We start from the raw sequence: 20,066 nt of genomic DNA, 5'->3' as shown, positions 1-20,066 counted from the left end.
TACCGTAGATGCAACCACAACGGAGGGATACCTGTTGACAGGCGAGAAGAACATGTGGTTGTTCCTGAAGAGGGGAATAGTTTCAGGGGCACGAGTCTGGATGATTGACTGATATAACATTGTAACATGAACCAAAACAGCCTTGCTATGCTGGTACTGCGAATAGCTGAAAGCAATTTTTTTCCGAGGGCATACAGCTCTACTTTATGGTTAAATAACCGCATCTTCTTGGGTAAAATATTCGGGAGGTAAAATAATCCCCATTCGGATCTCCGGGCAGGGACTACTCAGGGGGATGTCGTCATCAGGAAAAGGAAAACTGTGCGGATCGGAGCCTGAAATGTTAGATCTCTTAATCGGGCAAGTAGGCTAGAAAATTTAAGAAGGGTAATGGATAGGTTGAAGATAGAAGTAGTAGAAATTAGTGAAGTTCGGTGACAGGAGGAACAGGAATTCTGATAAGGTGAATAAAGGGTTATAAACACAAAATCAAAAGGGAGGTAATGCAGGCGAATGCTTAATAATGAATAAGAAAATAGTGACGTAGGTAAGCTGCTATGAACAGCACCGTGAAAGCGTCATCGTAGCCAAGATAGACACGAAGCCCACAACCACCACAGTAGTACAAGTTTATGTGCCAACTAGCTCTGTAGCTGAAGAGATTGAAAAAATGTATGATGAGATAAAAGAAATTATTCCCGTAGTTAAAGGAGCTGAATTCTGATAAGGTGAATAAAGGGTTATAAACACAAAATCAAAAGGGAGGTAATGCAGGCGAATGGTTAATAATGAATAAGAAAATAGTGACGTAGGTAAGCTGCTATGAACAGCACCGTGAACGCGTCATCGTAGCCAAGGTAGACACGAAGCCCACACCCAGCACAGTAGTACAAGTTTATGTGCCAACTAGCTCTGCAGCTGAAGAGATTGAAAAAAATGTATGATGAGATAAAAGAAATTATTCCCGTAGTTAAAGGAGCTGATAATTTAATAGTCATTGAGAACTGGAATTGGATAGTAGGAAAAGGAAGGGAACGCAAAATAGTAGGTTTTATATGGACTGGGGAAAAGGGATGAAAGAGTAAGCCTCCTTGTAGAATTTTGCATTGTGCACGAATTCATCATCGCTAAAACATGATTTAAGAATCGTGGAAAAAGGCTGAATGCGTGGACGTGACCTGAAGAGACAGAAAGGTTTCTGATCGATTAGATAATGGTAAGATAGAGATTTCGGAATCAGATTTTAAGTTGTAAGACATTGTCAGGGGTGGATGTGGACTGTAACCACAGTTTGTTGGTTATGAAATGTACCGGGGATCAAAAAGTCAGCATAAATTTGAAAACTTAACAAACCACGGAATAATGTAGATAGAGAGGTAAAAATTGACACACATGCTTTGGAATGACATGGGGTTTTAGTAGAACAAAAAAAACCAAGTTCAAAGTTCACAAAGTGTCCGACAGATGTGCGTCGTTTGGTGATGATCGTGTGCTCAGCCGCCACTTTCGTTATGCTTGGCCTCCCAGGTCCGCAGGCCTCAGTCCGTGCGATTATCGACTTTGGGGTTACCTGAAGTCGCAAGTGTATCGTGATCGACTGACATCTCTAGGGATGCTGAAAGACAACATCCGACGCCAATGCCTCACCATAACTCCGGATATGCTTTACAGTGCTGTTCACAACATAATTCATCGACTACAGCTATTGTTGAGGAATGATGGTGGACATATTGATTGAGCATTTCCTGTAAAGAACATCATCTTTGCTTTGTCTTACTTTGTTCTGCTAATTATTGCTATTCTGATCAGATGAAGCGCCATCTGGCGGACATTTATGGAACTTATCTAGCAATATCGGGTGGAGCGCCATGTAGCATAAACATCGTACGTTCCAGCAGATGTTTATCAGCCAGGCTGGGGATGATGCGATTCTGTAACATATCGGCGTACCTCTCACCCGTCACGGTAGCAGTTTTGCTGTCCAGCGCTATCTGTCGGACATTTTGTGAACTTTGTTGTTTTTTTTTGTTCTAATAAAACCCCATGTCATTCCAAGCATGTGTGTCAATTTGTACCTCTCTATCTACATTATTCCGTGATTTATTCAGTTTTGAAATTTATACTGACGATCACCCAGTATATCAAAACTGAATAAATTGCAAACCGATAGGAACTTAAGGAGATAGGGTCTGGATAAGTTGAAAGGACCAGTTTCAGAGGGAGCATTAGACAACAACAGACTAGAAAAGGGGAAAGGAATACAGTAGAAGAAGAATAGGTAGCTTTGAGAGATGAAGGGAGCGGAGGATGGGCTAGCAGAAATCCTTAGATAACACAGGAGACATTGAATTTAATTGAAGAAACGAGAAAATATAAACATTCAGCAAATGAAGCAGGCGAAAGGGAATACAAGCATCTGAAAAATGAGACCGAGAGAAAGCGCAAAATGACTAAGCAGGAATGGCTCGAAGGCAAATGTAAGAGAATATCAAGAGCTTAGATGGAAAACTAGTCCTAAGCAAAGAATGGTAAGCTGATAGGTGGAAGGAGTATATAGAGGGTCTATACGAAGGAGATGACCTAGATGGCAGTAATGTAGAAATGTAAGAGGACGTAGAGGAACATGAGATGGGAGACACGGTAGTGCGAGAAGAGTTTGATAGAGCCTTGAAAGACGTAAGTCGAAATAATGCCCCAGGAGAATACTAAATTTCGTTAGAACTTCTCAAAGGCTCGGGAGAGCCAGCCATGACAAAAGTTTTCCATCTGACGTGCAAGACTTATGAGACAGGTGAAATGCCTTCAGACTTCAAGAATAATAGAATAATTTCAATTTCAAAGAAATTAGGTGCTGACAGCTGTGAATATTACCGAATTATGAGTTTGTTACGCCATGGTTGCAAAATACTAAAAAAAAATTCCTTACGGAAGAAGAACGGGAAAGTTGGTAGAAGCAGACTGTGGGGATGATCAGTTAGGCTTCCGTGAGGAAATACTGATACTATGGCTTACCTTAGAAAACAGATTAAGGAAAGGCAAACCTACGTTAACCGCATATATAGAGTGAAAGCAAGCGACTGATAATGTTGACTGGAATGCTCTCTTCGAAATTCGAAAGCCAGCATGGGTAAAATACACGGATCGAAAGGCTATTTGTAACTTGAACAGAAATAAGACGGCAGTTGTACGAGTCGAGGAGGATGCAAGGGAAGCAGTGGTTGAGGAGGGAATGAGAAAGGGTTGTAACCTATCCCAGATGTTACTCAGTCTCAGCAAGTAGTAACGGACACAAAAAAACTGGAGTAAGATTTAAATTTCAGGGAGAAGAAATAAAAACTTTGAGGTTTTCCGATGATATTGTAATTCTGTCAGAGACAGCAAAGGAACTGGGTACAGCAATAAAATAAATAAGGAATAGGAAGGCTGCAAAAGGAGATGGAAATAAATGCAGAATTATGGAGATGTAGTGGCTCAATACTAATCAGATCTTTCTGAGTCTAATTAGCAGATGACGGAATGGGTGTCCAGGTTATGGCTATATTTAAAAGAGACGCTAGAAACAGGTGTGGAAGTTATAGAGAAATAAGTGTTTTGAATAAAAAAGTAAATTATATGTAGGAATATTAAGTAAAAGAGTACGAACCATCACATTCGTTTTGTTACTTGAAGAACTAAATGGTTTTAGAAACGGATGATCCTATAGAGATGTCACCTTCACAGTCAATCAGATACTAGAAAAGAGAAGGGAATACAGGCTTGAAACTCATATAGCTTTTAAAGCATTCGTCCGAGTAAGTAGGGAGAAATTATGGGAAATCACGATGCAAAGAGGATATCTGAATCGCCTAATTAAAGTTTAAAGTGTAATATAAAAACATAACGATCAGCGTACCTTTTGGAAACGGAAGGTATAGTGGAAAGAGACACATAAAACCAAGGTATAAGCCAGAATAGTCGCGTGTCTCCTGTTCTGTTTACAATCTGAGTAGACGATCTGATTACAAAATGGATGCATAAAATTAACGGAGGCATTTCCTCCGCACCAAATTTTACACTATTTGGTGATGATCTCATTATTATAAGTACAACTGAAGATGAGCTGCAGAGAGCTGTACATACATATGTAATGTGAGAGTGAAAGACTAAGGTGACGAAAATCATGTTATAGCGATATGCATATATACAGATGGCGGTGGCATCGCGTACGTAAGGTACTATATAAAAGGACAGTCTACTGGCGGTGCTGTCATTTATACTCAGGTGATTCATGTGAAAAGGCGTGCTACGTGATTGCAGCCACACAACGAGCATTATGAGAAGGCGGAATGGTAGGTGGAGCTAGACGCATGAGACCTTCCATTTCGGAAATCGTTAGGAAATTCAATATTCCGCGATCCTTAGTGTCGAGAGTGTGCCAAGAATACCAGATTTCAGGCATTAACTCTCACCATGGACAGCGAGATGGCCGACGGCCTTGGCTTAAGGACCGAGAGCAGCGACGTTTTCGCAGAGTTGTAAGTGCTGCAAACAAGGGACACAGTGTGAAATAACCGCGGGATCAATGTGGAAAGTATGACGAACGTATGCGTTGGTACAGCGCAGGGAAATTTGGGGTTAATGGGCTATGGCAGCAGACGACGGACACGAGTGCCCTTGCTGACAACACGACGCGCCTGCAGCTCCTCTCCTGGGCTCGTGACCGTATCAGTTGGGCCCTAGACGACTGGAAAGCCGTAGTCTGGTCAAATGAGTCCGTATTCCAGTTGGTAAGAGTTGATGATAGGGTTAGAGTGTGGCGCAGACCTCACGAAGCTATGGACCCAAGTTGTCAACAAGGCACTGTGCAGGCTGGTGTTGCCTCCATAATGGTGTAGGCTGTGTTTACATGGAATGAACTGGGTCCTCTAGTCAAACTGAACCGATTCCTGACTGTAAATCGTGATATTCAGCTGCTTTACTTGCAGGAATTCTTGGATTTCATGTTCTCAAAAGTTTTTATGGATGATAATGCGCCATGTCACCGAGCCACAACTGTTCGCGATTCGCTTGAAGAACATTCTGGACAGTTAGAGCATATTATTTGGCCATCCATCGACAATTTATGGGATATAATCGAGAGGTCAGTTCGCGCACAGAATCCTGCATAGGCAACATGTTCGCTGGTATCGATGAATATAGAGGCAGACAGTGTTACAGAAGGATATGGGCTTGGATATGAGGGATGAGAAGGTCCAATTGAGGTGTGCAATAAATTTCAGCCACTAACAGCGAATACTCTGTGAAGAATCACAAGAGGAGGAGGCACACTTGGAAAAGGCCGGCAGATACGGGAAGATTTCAGTTTGAATGAGTCAAATATCTGGCGCAGTTGGTAGATCGGTTATTGCTGCTACACTGGCGGTTATCAAGATTTAAGTGAGTTTGAACGTGATGTTATAGTCGGCGTACGAGCGATGGGACACAGCATCTCCGAGACAGCGATGAAGTGGGGATTTTCCCCTACGACCATTTCACGAGTGCACTGTGAATATCAGGAATCCGGTAAAACATCAGATCTCTGACATAGCTGAGTTTCGAAATAGATCCTGCAACAACGGGACCAACCACGGCTGAAGAGAATCGTTCAGTGTGACAGGAGTGCAACCCTTCCGAACATCGCTGCAGATTTCAATGCTGGCCCATCAAGAATGGTCAGCGTGCGACCATTCAACGAAACATCATCGATATGGGCTTTCGGAGCCGAAGACCCACTGGGTACCCTTGATGACTGCAAGACACAAAGCTTTACGCCTCGCCTGGGCCCGTCAACACCGACAATGGAGTGTTGGAAACATATTGTCTGGTTGGACGAGTCTCGTTTCAAATTGTAGCGAGCAGATGAACGTGTAAGGGTATGGAGACACTCATGAATTCATGGACCCTGGATGCCAGCAGGGTACTGTTCAAGCTGGTGGAGGCTCTGTAATGGTGTGAAGAGTGTGCAGTGTGGGTGACATGGGACACCTGATACGTCTGACAGGTGACACATACGCAAGCGTCCTGTCTGATCACCTGCAGCAACTCCAGCAGGACAATGCGACATCCCACACGTTCAGAATTGCTACACAGTGGCTCCGGGAACACTCTTCTGAGTTTAAAAACTTCCGCTGACCACCAAACTCCTCAGACATGAACATTATTGAGCATATCTGAGATGCATTGCAACGTTCAGAAGATATCTCCAGCCCCTTGTACTCTTACGGATTTATGGACAACCCTGCAGGATTCTTGGTGTCATCTCCCTCCAGCACTACTTCAGACATTAGTCGCGTAGATGCCACGTCGTATTGTGACACTTCTGAGTGATCGCAGGGGCCTTACACAATATTAGACAGGTGTACCAGATTCTTTGGCTCTTCAATGTAGAAATGACAAAACAACATTCAATGAAATTAAAAGCAAGTGTGATAACATTAAGAGCGAATGGGAATTCCACTGTTAAATGCTGAAGAGCAGCGGATATGTGGACTAAGTACGTTGACAGCCTCTAAGAGGGAAATAATTGTCCGATGTGATAGAAGAAAAAGGAGCTGATGTAGAAGAGGTAAGGGATCCAGTACTAGAATCAGAATTTGAAAGAGCTTTGGAAGACTTAAGGCCAAATAAGGCAGATGGGATAGATAACATTCCATCAGAATTTCTAAAATAACTGGAGGAACTGGAAACAAAACGGCTATTCACGTTAGTGAGTAGAATATGTGAATAGTAAAATATGTGAATCTGGCTATATACCATCTGAATTTCGAAACAATTTCAGCCACACAATTCCGAGTATTGCAAGTGGCGACAAGTGCCTGAATTATCGCTCAATCAGATTAACAGCTGATGCACCCCTGTTGCTGAAACGAATATACTGATGAATGGAAGAGAAAATTGAGGACTTGTTAGATGACCATCAGTTTGGCTTTAGGAAAGGTAAAGGCACCAGCGAGGCTGTTCTGAAGTTGCGGTTGATAATGGACGCAAGACTAAAGAAGTATTAAGACATGTTCATAGGATATGTCAACCTGGAAAAAGGGTTCGACAATGTCAAATGCTACAAGACATCCGAAATTCTGAGGAAAATTGGGATTGGCTATAGGAAGAGAGGGGTAATATACAATATATACAAGAGCCAAGAGGGAATAATAAAAGTGGAAGGCTAAGAACAAAGTGCTCGGATTAAAAAGGGTGTAAGACAACGATGAAGTCGTTTGCCCTTACCGTTCAATCAGTACATCAAAGACGCAACGCTGAAAATAAAAGAAATGTTGAAGAGTTGAATTAAAATACAAGATGAAAGGATATGAATGATAAGATTCGCTGATGATATTGGTATCCTCAGTGAAAGTGAAGAATAATTACAAGATCTGCTAAATAGAATGAGTAGTCTGATGAGTACAGAATATGGCTTGAGAGTAAATCGAAGAAAGACTAAAATAAAGATAAGTAGCAAAAATGAGAACGGCGAGAAACTTAACGTCAGGGTTGATGGTCATGACGGACGGAGCAAGGAGGACATAAAAAGCAGACCTGCACTGGCAAAAAGGGCATTCCTAGCCAAGAGACGTCTGCTAGTATAAAAGAAAGGCCTTGATTTGATGAAGAAATCTCTGAGAATGCACGTTTGGAGCACAGCACTGTGTGGTAGTGGAACATGGACTGTGGGAAAACCAGAACAAAAGAGAATCGAAGCATTTAGATTTGGTGGTACAGAAGAATTTAAAAAAGTGGGTGAACTGATGACGTAAGGAATTGGGAGGTCTTGTGCGGGGTCGATGAGGAAAGAAATATACGGAAAACACTGACAAGAAGAAGGGGCCACATGATAGGACGTCTGTCAACGCATCAGGGAATAACTTCCATGCTATTAGAGGGAGCTGTAGAGAAGACAGACATTGGAATACATCCAGCAAATAATTGGGGACATAGGTTGCAAGTTCTCCTCTGAGGTGAAGAGCCTGGCCACATCAAACCAGTCAAAAGACTGATGACAAGAAAAAAAGATGCAGCATAGTTCAAAATTTCTGCAGGGAACTTCCAACGACTACTTGAGTCCATGCCACGTCGAGTTGCTGCAGTACTCCAATCAGGAGGAGGTCCGACACGATATTAAGAAGTATCCCATGACTTGTGTCACCTGGGTGTAATTTTAAAATTCCCACAAATAAGGAAAGAACAGTGACCTTCAAAGGTAAATATACAGTTAGAACCAAAATTGTAATCAGGACACTATATTAGGACAAGTTATGGATTTTAATTGCTTAGTAATATACGTTAGTTATAAATATGAAAATGATTTTAACAGCAAATTATCCATGCTCCAGCAAACATGTGGCACAATAAACAGAAGCCTAAAAACTAAAACCAGAAAAGGAACACGATGAAATTCAATAAAGTGGTGGCTGTCCTGATTTTCTCTGAATCTGAGACAAGGACGTTGACAAAAGCTGATAAAAACACGATGTAGGATACTGAAAGATTTTTGGAAACAGTAAAAGGCTGTACCCTTGCAGACAAAACTGCAGATGAAAAAAGTAAGGGAAGAACTAAGAATAAACTCCTTGGAATAAAAAATTTTAATCTATAGAAATGATTGGGGAAAAGCACTTTGATAGATTGCCGGAAGATAGGATATCAAGAGGAGTGTTGTAGCATAGTCCTAATGGAACAAGGTTATGACCAAGGAAACGATGGTCATACGTTTTGAAGCCGGAGCAGGGAACGTTGCCTAGTTAGTGGAATGGAGGAGAACACGAAGAAGAAAAGAATATATTATGAAATATCCTTGTATGATCTCTGTCACCTCTCCACAATGATCAGTCCTATTATTCTGATTCCATACAACCCAATGGCATACAGACACCGTGGTATCGATGGCAACTTCATCGACCACTCCCGGCGCACCGCATGCCACACGCGATTATGAAAGCAGCTATAGGGCTTGATAATGGGGTCTTATATTCTAACATTACAGCAAATGAAACTAATAAACTACGTCTCGTGGCTTTTAAAACATATTACGATCTCCGTAACTACGTCCATGAAATAAATCAGCAGATGAGTGACCAAAAACTTCTTAAAGCGGCTGTAAGTGCTGGAGAACTGAAATGAGGACTGTGAAATATTCACACATAGACCTACAAACAACAGCAACCGAGAAATACAATTTTCTATTCTCTGTTGAGGTAGCAGTTAATTTTGTGTAAGAATGTATTATTCTTAACTCTGTAGAAATAACCTGTTTTTTCCATGTAAGCATAAATACTGCATGTTCTGTGCGTACTTCAGCAAACAGATGACTTTTATTGGTTCCACATGTTAAAATAACTACATGGCAAAGAGGCCGGCAATGACGATAGACGTGAACTCTCAATAACCAGGAATTCAGTTAAGCCTGCTTCTGTAATGACCTCGTTGTCGAACTGGGGCTAAACCCTAATATTCATTGCACCCTTCCTTCCAGTTAAGCTATTTTTTCTACATATAATTGCATTATTTATCTTTTATTATCATGTGTTTCTTGAGACACATTCACCTAATACACAGCAGTAATTTCTCGTAGTTCACGATGAAAAATGCACCTGCAGTTTTTGGTAACAATGTGTGAAGCAACATTCTCACTCCGTCAGTTACTTACACGATGCAACGTTATATCGATAACTTGTTATTGCCATTGATTATGAAAACTGAAACACCAAGAAACAGGGCCAGATTACCTATCGTGACCTAGTTCCCTGAAGTCAATGATTCACGATGTTAAACTCTAAATTTATATTCATTACTCTGTTTCTTTATGTTTCAGTTTTCATAAACAATGGAAATAACAAGTTATCGATATAATGTTGCATCATGTAAGTAAATGACGGAGTGAGAATGTTGCTTCACACATTGTTAGCAAAAACTGCAGGTACATTTTTCAACGTGAACTACGAGAAATTACTGCTGTGTATTAGGTGAATGAATCCCAAGAAACACATAATAAGAAAAATAAATAATGCAATTATATGTAGAAAAAATAGCTTAACTGGAAGGAAGGGTGCAATGAATATTAGGGTTTAGCCCCAGTTCGACAATGAGGTCATTGCAGAAGGAGACTTAACTGCAGTGAATTCCTGGTTATTGAGAGTTCATGTCTATCGCAATTGCCAGCCTCATACCGTGTAGTTATTTTAACACTCGGAAACAATAAAAGTCATCTGTTTGCTGAAGTACGCACAGACCATGCAGTAGTTATGCTTACATGGAAACAATCGGTTATTTCTAGAGAGTTACGAATAATACATTCTAGTGGTCTTACACAAAATTAACTGCTACCTCAACAGAGAATAGCAAATTGTATTTCTCGGTTGCTGCTGTTTGTAGTTCTATGCAAAGAGCCCAAGTGTGACTATTTCACAGTCCTCATTTCAGTTCTCAGCACTTACAGTCGCTTTAAGAAGTTTTTGGTCACCCATCTGCTGATTTATTTCATGGACGTAGTTACGGAGATCGTAATATGTTTTAAAAACCATGAGACGTAGTTTATTAGTTTAACCTGCTGTAACGACGGAATATAAGAACCCATTATCAAGCCCTATATTTGCTTTCATAATCGTCTGAGTTCGCTCCCTTTTTTTCTGTATCTACAAATGTTGGTAAAGGTCGTATTCACTGACCTATAGTACTAAGATTTTTCTAAGTTATTATAGAATGGTCTTGTCGGTTTTGTAATATAAATACTTAAAACGCCTTAGATAAGATGCGCGGTATTATTGCATGACAAGATAGGACCAAAAACGGGAAGAGTTGTTCTTTATACATGTGGCATTGACGTAATATTAAATGGTATCGTATTTCTAGTTCGTCAGTGGTAGCAGTTGGAAGGCCATAGCCATCTCTCGTTTAAATGATTCACTGATCACCAGCCGGCCCCTGTGGCCGAGCGGTTCTAGGCGCTCCAGTCCGGAACCACGCGACTGCTACGGTCGCAGGTTCGAATCCTGCCTCGGGCATGGATGTGTGTGATGTCCTTAGGTTAGTTAGGTTTAAGTAGTTCTAAGTCTAGGGGACTGATGACCTTAGATGTTAAGTCCCATAGTGCTCAGAGCCCTTTGAACTGATCACCAGCGTATCACTACTTACAGACACCATGACGTATACAACGTACACGCACGTCTCACCCATTAAACGCGAAATATGAGGATTAAATTTTATCGATAGCACATTCCACGGTCAGTTTCCAAGTGATCAGGGGACGCTTGGGAAAGATATCACAACCTTGCTACAACAGAACAATACGCCATCCGTTTGGCCAGTGCCTGGGTGAAACTATAGTAAGTTAACGTTTCAACATACAGATGTACGCAAGAGAAATATTTATTCTCACATCAAATGTAATATTTACTGTTTATCTGACAAAACTGAGGAGTTTTTGTATCTTACTTTCAAACTGTAGTGATGTACAAAATATTCCGGATGCTAATAACTGTAAACACGGTAATAAACGAAACGGCTGCCACGTTATCTGATTGTCTGGTATTCCACTGCACTACATTTTTTGCACAAGTTAACAGCAGTCCAGGTATAGTCTGAACAGTGATTCTGGTCGGGTTTTCATCTGGCGTGAACCAGGAACCAGATTACAACCCCTTAATGTCCTTGAAAGGTACCTGTGTGCAGGTCGTGGTTTGTTAGTGTGGGGTGGGATTATGACTCGTGTACGTACACCCCTGCATGTCTTTGATAGAGGAACTGTAACAGGTCAGGTGTATCGGGACGTCATTTTGCACCAGTATGTTCGCCTTTTCATGGGTGCAGTGGGTCCCACCTTCATCCTGATGGATGATAACGCACGGCCTCACCGAGCTGCCATCGTGGAGGAGTACCGTGAAACAGAAGATATCAGGCGAATGGAGTGGCCTGCCTGTTCTCCACACCTAAGGCCCATCGAGCACGTCTGGGTTGCTCTCGGTCGACGTATCGCTGCACTTCTTCAAACCCCTACGACACTTCAGGAGCTCCGACAGGCACTGGTACAAGAATGGGAGGCTATACCCCAGCAACTGCTCGAGTACCTGATACAGAGTATGCCAACCCGTTGTGCGACCTGTGTACGTGTCCACGGTGATCATATCCCATATTGACGTCGGGGTACATGCGCAGGAAACTGTGGCGTTTTGTAGCACACGTGTTTCAGGACGGTTTTCTCAATTTATCACCAATACCGTGGACTTACAGATCTGTGTCGTGTGTGTTTCCTATGTGCCTATGCTATTAGCGCCAGTTTTGTGTAGTGCCACGTTGTGTGGCACCACATTCTGCAGTTATCCTTAATTTATGAGCATGAGTGTAGTTTATGGTAGGTGTGGGAAAGTTCCTTTGAGAAGTATACAGCCAATTTCTACCTCCGTTTCTCCCTGGAGAGTTGTTTCTGCCGGGAATCTCATTGACTGGAGTAAATTTCCCTTCAGTGATGAGTCCCGCTTCGATCTGAGCTCCAATGACCGGGGAAGACGTGGCTGGAGACGCTCTGGACAGTGGTAGGATGCAAACCTGACTCTCGTTCACCATACCCCCTGACAACCAGAAGTGGCATTTCTTTTCATAGCGGGATCTCTTCGGTTGTAATCCGCGACACAATTGCAGCACAGCGGTACGTCGACGATATTCTACGCCCCGTTTTGTTGCCCTTCACGGCAAGCCATTCTGGGCTTACATTTCAGCAGATAATGCCCGCCCGCACACAGCGAAGGTTTCTACTGCTATTCTTCGTGCTTGTTAAATCGTTCCCTGTCCATCAAGATCGCCGGATCTCTCCAAATTGAGAGCATTATAGAGAGGGCACTCCAACCAGCTCCCTAGCTTTGACGACGTAATGCGCCAGTTTGACAGGGCTCACAACAATTCTATCAAACAATGCCAAGTCGATTAACTGCTTGCATAAGGGCCAGAGGTGAACCAACGCTTTATCGACTTCTTCGTTTTCTAAAGCTCTTCCTCTTGAATGAATCATCCAATTTTTCTGAAATTGTAGTCATTTGTTTGTCTGTACATGCACATCACATCTACCGATTTCCGACCCATTCGCATAATTCATTCATGGCCCGTCGTTTTAGAGTGTATATCTTTCTTTCTAGAATACATTCATTTAGTACAAATATTTCATTGTAATCCGAAATGTAGTGACGTAGATAACATTATTATAGTATCGGAGTGACACGGTATTGCAGTACAGTGTGATAGACATAAAACGAAGAGAAAGTGTCCCGAGCTGAAATAGGAAAACGGAAATGGGCGGGACATGAGGAGATCTGATGGCAGATGGAGTGTATTAACAACAGAGGGATTTACACTAGAAGGAAAAAAAGAAAAAGTCAAAGATAAATAAGAAAACAGATTTGCCGTCATATGGCGGACCATCATTACCAACGACAGAGCGGTACAGTGACTAGGGATAGAAGTTAGGAGAGGCCTTTGCACAGGCGTGGGACGCTAATGGCTGCCTACAGCAACAAGTCCACGTACTGCGAGTATTGCCCACTAGAGAACTTGTGTAAGCACCCCCACTGCTCTCGTACAGCAGCTGTTACTGCAATAAGAACCGCTGTTACCGCCTCTCACAGCAATTATCCCGTTGGAACCATTTCTCAACTACATACACGGCGGCAACTAAGCTGCTGACGCAGGCGTCACATTGATTGAAATGGAGATACCGATTAGAGAGCCCGCTGTTATTGTTAGTGTGCTTGATGACTTGTATTGCGCTTCTACCTTTATTAATTTATTCTAGAAGAAAACAGAAAATAATGGAAACAGTGAAGACATTTCCAAATTTTCAGTTGGAATTAGTGACCAGATGCGGGGAAGTAAACTCATCTCACAAGAATTCTCGCAAGTAGTCACAAGAAGTTGTGACCCTTCGGGAAGTAGATAGTATTAGGAACTACTCATGCCTGATGATGACATAAATTTAAACCTAATGAAAATAATTATCGCATTTAGTCGAAAATATAAGTAAACCGCATTCCAGTAGCAGAAACGACTGAGGTGTATTTTTTTCTATTCCAGTGTGCTTGTATTTCCTCTAGAGAGAATCCTTTCAAACAAAACATACATTCTCTGTAAAAGTTAAAACGAGATAGATAAACTAAAATAACATGCTAGTAAGTCCCTATGTTGTTAATACACACCATCTGCCATCAGATCTCCTCATGTCCCGCCCATTTCCGTTTTCCTATTTTAGCTCGGGACACTTTCTCTTCGTTTTATGTTTATCAAACTGTGTTGCATTGCTAATAAATTAAAGTGCGGGAGCATATTGCCAGAGCACTACCAGTCATGCACAAAAAGCTGGACATAGCGTGGCATGAAGTCAGCGAGACTATAGCGCCAAATGAGGCTGGTTCAAAAGCACGAGGCAGTTGAAGGAACAAGAAAAGGCAGTGTGTGTGTGCGTCTGTGTGTGAATCAGCGAGCAGCAACGGTGATCTGTGGTGGTGTTCTTTACTGCAACATTGCCTGGAGGCACATTTGGACGACTTGACAAGGGGAAGAATCATTGAGAAATTTGGAGAAGGACGAAGTGTGACGTGCGTAGCCCAGGAATTTGGTATCACGGCATTGTTTCACGTGCATTGAGGGTGTTCCGAACCATAGGCACTGCTGTCCAAAGGAGAGAAGGCGGTCGACGACAGCCGACCAGTGTCAACGACAGCTGCAGATGACAGGCAAGAAACGACTCACGTCAAACCGCGTGAGCTACTGCGACAACATTTAAGAGGACTGCAAGCATGCAATGTCATGCTCCAAAGTGGCACGGCGACTCTTTGCCAGACGGCCAGCGGGTTGTGTTCCGTTGACATCTGCACATCGGTGATATTTTTTGCGTGACCATAGGGAGCATAGTGGACCAACGAGCATTGGTGTCACGTGTTCTTGTCGGATGAGAACAGAGTCAGGTGGAGTAGTGATATTGGACGTACCCTCATATGGAGAGAGGTGGGACACGTAATGCATCCAGGAACAATGTTGTATATGACCATTTTGGTGGTACAAGTGTTATAACGTTGAAAAGAAACACACACTGAAGTCCAAATCTTTTAACACGGTACACTAGCAGGTGAAAGTTATTGTGACACAGTACTCCTTCTCCAGGTGGGTCCCCTCGTTTCCTATTCGAATTATTGGCGTCAGTAAGTTGCTGGCTTGCCTGCCTGTGAGTGACAGCAGATCCGCATATATATAAGAGCACTGTCGCATTATCTTTGCAGAAGCCCACAACCACCTCCGACTCCTCATACCCCTCTCTGGCCGGACATGGGAGTTGCATCCCTCTACCATCCTTCACACCTACAAATCCTTAATCCGTCGCATCCTCTGTTATGCCAGTCCCGCCTGGATATCTGCCCCCCCCCCCCCCAAATTCTAAAAGTCCCTCCAGATCCTTGAGCGTCATGCACTCCGCCTCGCCTTCCGTATATGCCTTCCGTCCCCCACGCAGATCCTCTATGACCTCATTCCTTTCCCCCATCTGCTCCTATTCCTCGAACATATCCGCATACTCTACACCTCCCGCCGCCTTGATCCCCCTCACCCCCTGTTTGCTCCTCTCCTCTCCTATCCCCGCCCCCTGCAACCTCTTCACTGTTGTGTCCCCCCTACCCTCCATCTCTACACCCTTCATCTCCTTTCCCAAGGTGGCTTCCATCAACTCCCCCTCCCGGATGATGCCCTCTCTCCCTCCATTTATCCCTCACCCCCCCCCCCTCCTTTCCTCCATCCTTTTCTTGGGGTCCCTCTCCCACTTCCATCCTCTTTTTTCCCCACCTACCCTCTCTCTGCTCTCCTCCTCTCCCCCGAGTCCGTTTGCATTTCCATCCTCTGCCTTTTCCCATTCCCTCTCGCATCTGCCCTGCCCCTCCCCCCTTATGGGTCCTCTCCCTCCTTTGGTTCCCCCCCTTTCGTTTTTCCTCTCCTCCCTCCCTGTTTTCCCGCTCATGTGTCCAGGTACACCCCCCCCCCCCCCCCATCTGCCCTAGGCTATGGTGTGTCATCTTTGTGCCGACATTTTAGTGAAGTGTTTACAGTGACTGTTCAGTGTTGTGTGTCTTTTCCAAAGAGCTGCGAACGGCCATCGTACTGTCGTTGGGTGTGATTTTATATCTCTTGCGAACAGAAACCAGACTGTCACCATGTCTTTTAATTGTCTGTCTACTATGTTACCTATCTGCATCCTGTGTCTTTTTATTCGATTTGCCAACCCTTTGCTTTGTGTTTTAACTTTCCCCAATTTTCCACCGTTTTACAATTTAAGTCCCCGTCTTATCGCCTGCTTTTATTGTTTCTTAACTTCTCCTTACATTTTAAAAAGCTGCAGAGCAGCGTAATAAGCTGCTGCCCGCCCGCCCCCTTCGGAGGGAATCGAAATTCAATAAAGGAAAAAAAAAGTATTATCTTTGCAGCGACCGCTAGTATTCCCGGGTCGTCGTGTGTCGGCAGTTGAGTCGGGATGGAGCTCCAGTGAGGTCTGCACAGCCAGTACTCGCCCGACCGCTGGTGACACACAAGGACTGTCCGACGGAAGGAGACTGGAGCGGGAAAGACCGTTGGTTGGTCGTTCGGTCGGTCGTCTCATCTGGCAACGTGTATTTGGTTTTGACCGTTTCTGGGCCTTGTCAGTTGGTCATCTTGCTGGACGTAGGTCGGTTCCTTCCTTGTGCAGAGATGTCTGGTGGCCAATGGGAAGTGTTACCTCTGCATGGTGGAGTCCGTGTCAGTGTGTCCGGGTCGCCGTGTCTTCGAGTTCCGAACGGACATGGAGCTGAGTCGGGATGGAGCTACAGTGAGGTCTGGACAGCCAGACTCGCCCGACTGTTGTTGACAGACATGACTTGAGTGGTGACAACCTTGGTTGGTCGTCTGATGGGTCATCTTATTTGACGACGTATATTTGGTGGCCGACCGCTTCGGGTTCTCTCTCTCTCTTTCTTTGCGTGTGTTTGTTTGTGTGTGTGTGTGTGTGTGTGTGTGTGTGTGTGTGTGTGTGCGTGTCGACTTGTCATTCCTCCTGGTTGTTCCACGCTGATTGCTTTTGCGATTTTTCGAGTTCTTGTGGAAGTGTTTTCGTGGAACTTTGTCTAGCTTGTGTAATTTCGACTGTTAATGTTCTCTGCGTACTGGAGTAGGCAGTCGGTCGGTTGGGACAGAGCAGCGACGAAGTCTCCGCGCCGAGGGCAGTAGCGTAGTGATCCGCAGTATGTTTTTCCTCGCCGTGTTTATGCTGTCCGTACCGCGTGTACTTTGACAGCCTTTGGTGTTGTTCATATTGTTGAGTGCTTATTTTGCCTTGGCTGTTTTTAGACGCCAGTTTTGAAGTCGTAGTGCTGCTGGTATCTCCGTCCTCGGCTGAAATTTTCCGTTGTCGTGCCGTTGGTCGGCGCAGCGGAATTGATTAGGTTGTTGTCTGTCCTTCAGCCGTCTCTGGGTTGGGTTGCCAACTGAAAATGGTTCAAATGGCTCTGAGCACTATGGGACTTAACATCTATGGTCATCAGTCCCCTAGAACTTAGAACTACTTAAACCTAACTAACCTAAGGACAGCACACAACACCCAGCCATCACGAGGCAGAGAAAATCCCTAGCCCGCCGGGAATCGAACCCGGGAACCCGTGCGTGGGAAGCGAGAACGCCACCGCACGACCACGAGATGCGGGCAGTTGCCAACTGATTATTTAGTATTACGCTTGGCTGCCTGTCTCACCTAAACTTACGTTAGAGTAACCCTTGGAGCACCTCTGAACACCACTGTTCTGTTGTTTCAGATTGCGATTTTCTTTTAGTCTCAAGTACTGTGCGAGGCCTTCAGCCGTCTATTAATTTAGTTTGTTTTAATGTTAAGATAAGGCCTTCAGCCGTCTTAAAATAAAACTTTGAAGATTCTTGCTTAAACTAATTTTTTTTAAAAATGAAGATTTTTGCCCATTGGAAATCCTTATTATTATCCTGGCTTTAAGCCTGGAGTTGTGCTATGTTCCGTATGTGGCCTTCAGCCGAACTTTATGTGAAATATTTTAAGATTAGGGCTCCAGCCATCTCAAATTTAAAATTTGAAAAGTCAATTGTTTAAAACCTTTTAAAATTTTCTTCTCTATCTAAACCTTAAGCTCTCAGTTTTTCTATCTCCAGTGTGTGGCCTTGAGCCGAGTTTTTAAGCAAAATTTTGTAACTAAGGCCTTCAGCCATGTGTGTTCTTTAAGGCAATTTTAATAACTTGTGTCCGGGCCTTCAGCGGTATTGTTCTGAACGTTTTTGACGGTACATGTGATTAAGTGTTTTAGGAAAATAAAGTTGTATGTTTTGTGCAACAGACAGTAACTGATTTTGGCCCCTTTTCACATCTATAATCTGATCCGCTCTGTCCTGCGAATCCAGATTTCAGCATCTTTTTAGGGGTGCATTCGGTCCTGACTTCATTTTTGTGGATTGAAATGTGAGGCCGGCAGTTGTGGCCGACCGGTTCTAGGCACTACAGTCTGGAACCGCTTGACCGCTACGGTCGCAGGTTCGAATCCTGCCTCGGGCATGGATGTGTGTGATGTCCTTACGTTAGTTAGATTTAAGTAGTTCTAAGTTCTAGGGGACTGATGACCTCAGTAGTTAAGTCCCATAGTGCTCAGAGCCATTTGAACCAATTTGAAATGTGAGAATGCACTGTACAGTTCAGGTGGAAGAGCTCTTGGAACGAGAGGCTGTTCGGCGAATGGACTGGCCTGCCATTCACCCAACTTAAATCCCATTGAGCACGCGTGGTATGCGTTGGCAGACTATTTTAAAACGTCCGCATGGACTAAAGACCTTCAGCAGTAGTTGTCAGCCGAGCAGATGAAGGAATGCTCTATCAGGAGAACTTACCAGCCTTGTGGGCAGAAAGAGAGTACTTTGCAGAGCACGCACTGTTGTCCGTGGTGGTCACATATCCTATTAAGAACCATGTCCCGTCTTTTGTAATGTCCAGGAGACCGTCGTAGAGCGTGGTGACTTCAGCGAATTATTGCTTTTGAATAAAAGTGTCATATCTGTTCATCTTTCTTTCAGGTCCTTTTGTGTTACACTGTAATAGTTGCTTCTGTGCATAGTGCAAGTTTCACATGGCTATGTTATTTGGCTGTGGCACGTCGTGTGAAAATTACTTTTTGTGGTGTCACCGCCAGACACCACACTTGCTAGGTGGTAGCCTTTAAATCGGCCGCGGTCCATTAGTATACGCCGGACCCGCGTGTCGCCACTGTCAGTGATCGCAGACCGAGCGCCACCACACGGCAGGTCTAGAGAGACGTACTAGCACTCGCCCCAGTTGTACAGCCGACGTAGCTAGCAACAGACACTGACGAAGACTCTCTCATTTGCCGAGAAGATAGTTAGCATGGCCTTCAGCTAAGTCAATTGCTACGACCTAGCAAGGCGCCATTAATCCTTTGCTATGTATCTAATGAAGCATGTACAGTAACAAGAACAATGTTCACCAATTGTGGATTAAAGTTAAGTATTCCAGCAGCTACGTACTTTTCTTTATTGCATTCATTACGTATCCTGTTTCAGACCTCACGCCAGCCTGCGTGAGTTTAAACGCGTCCCTTTCGGTTACCCGTCACTGTGGACTGGCTGTCTTGTCAGTCCACAACACTTTTGTCTTTAGCTTTTCTACAGTAGTGTATATCTGTACAGGTGCAGAGTGGTGAGATTAGAAGTCGTCAAAAACATGGGCATCCGAAGGGAGTTTTTAGAATGAAAGGGTACGTTTTAAGACATCTGTCCCTTATATTCAACTATACCGTGTACATTCGGGGGTGCTATTGGGTTATACAGTCATGGCAGGTGTGGTTTTGTAACATATCAAACTGCGAGAGAGGGGAGAGGAGGGAAGTCATGCGTAGCTGAGAGCAAGAGCCTCTGGTCGCGTATTGCACACAACGTGATCGCTCCCCCACACTCTTTATTGGTCGCTCAGATGCAAGGCGAGGGAAGTTGTCCGTCAGCGTACTTTTAGAAGAACAAGTAATTTCTACTTA

This window comes from Schistocerca americana, chromosome 1, assembly GCF_021461395.2.
Source record: "Schistocerca americana isolate TAMUIC-IGC-003095 chromosome 1, iqSchAmer2.1, whole genome shotgun sequence".
NCBI classification, from domain to species: domain Eukaryota; kingdom Metazoa; phylum Arthropoda; class Insecta; order Orthoptera; family Acrididae; genus Schistocerca; species Schistocerca americana.
This window is presented reverse-complemented; position numbering follows the sequence as displayed.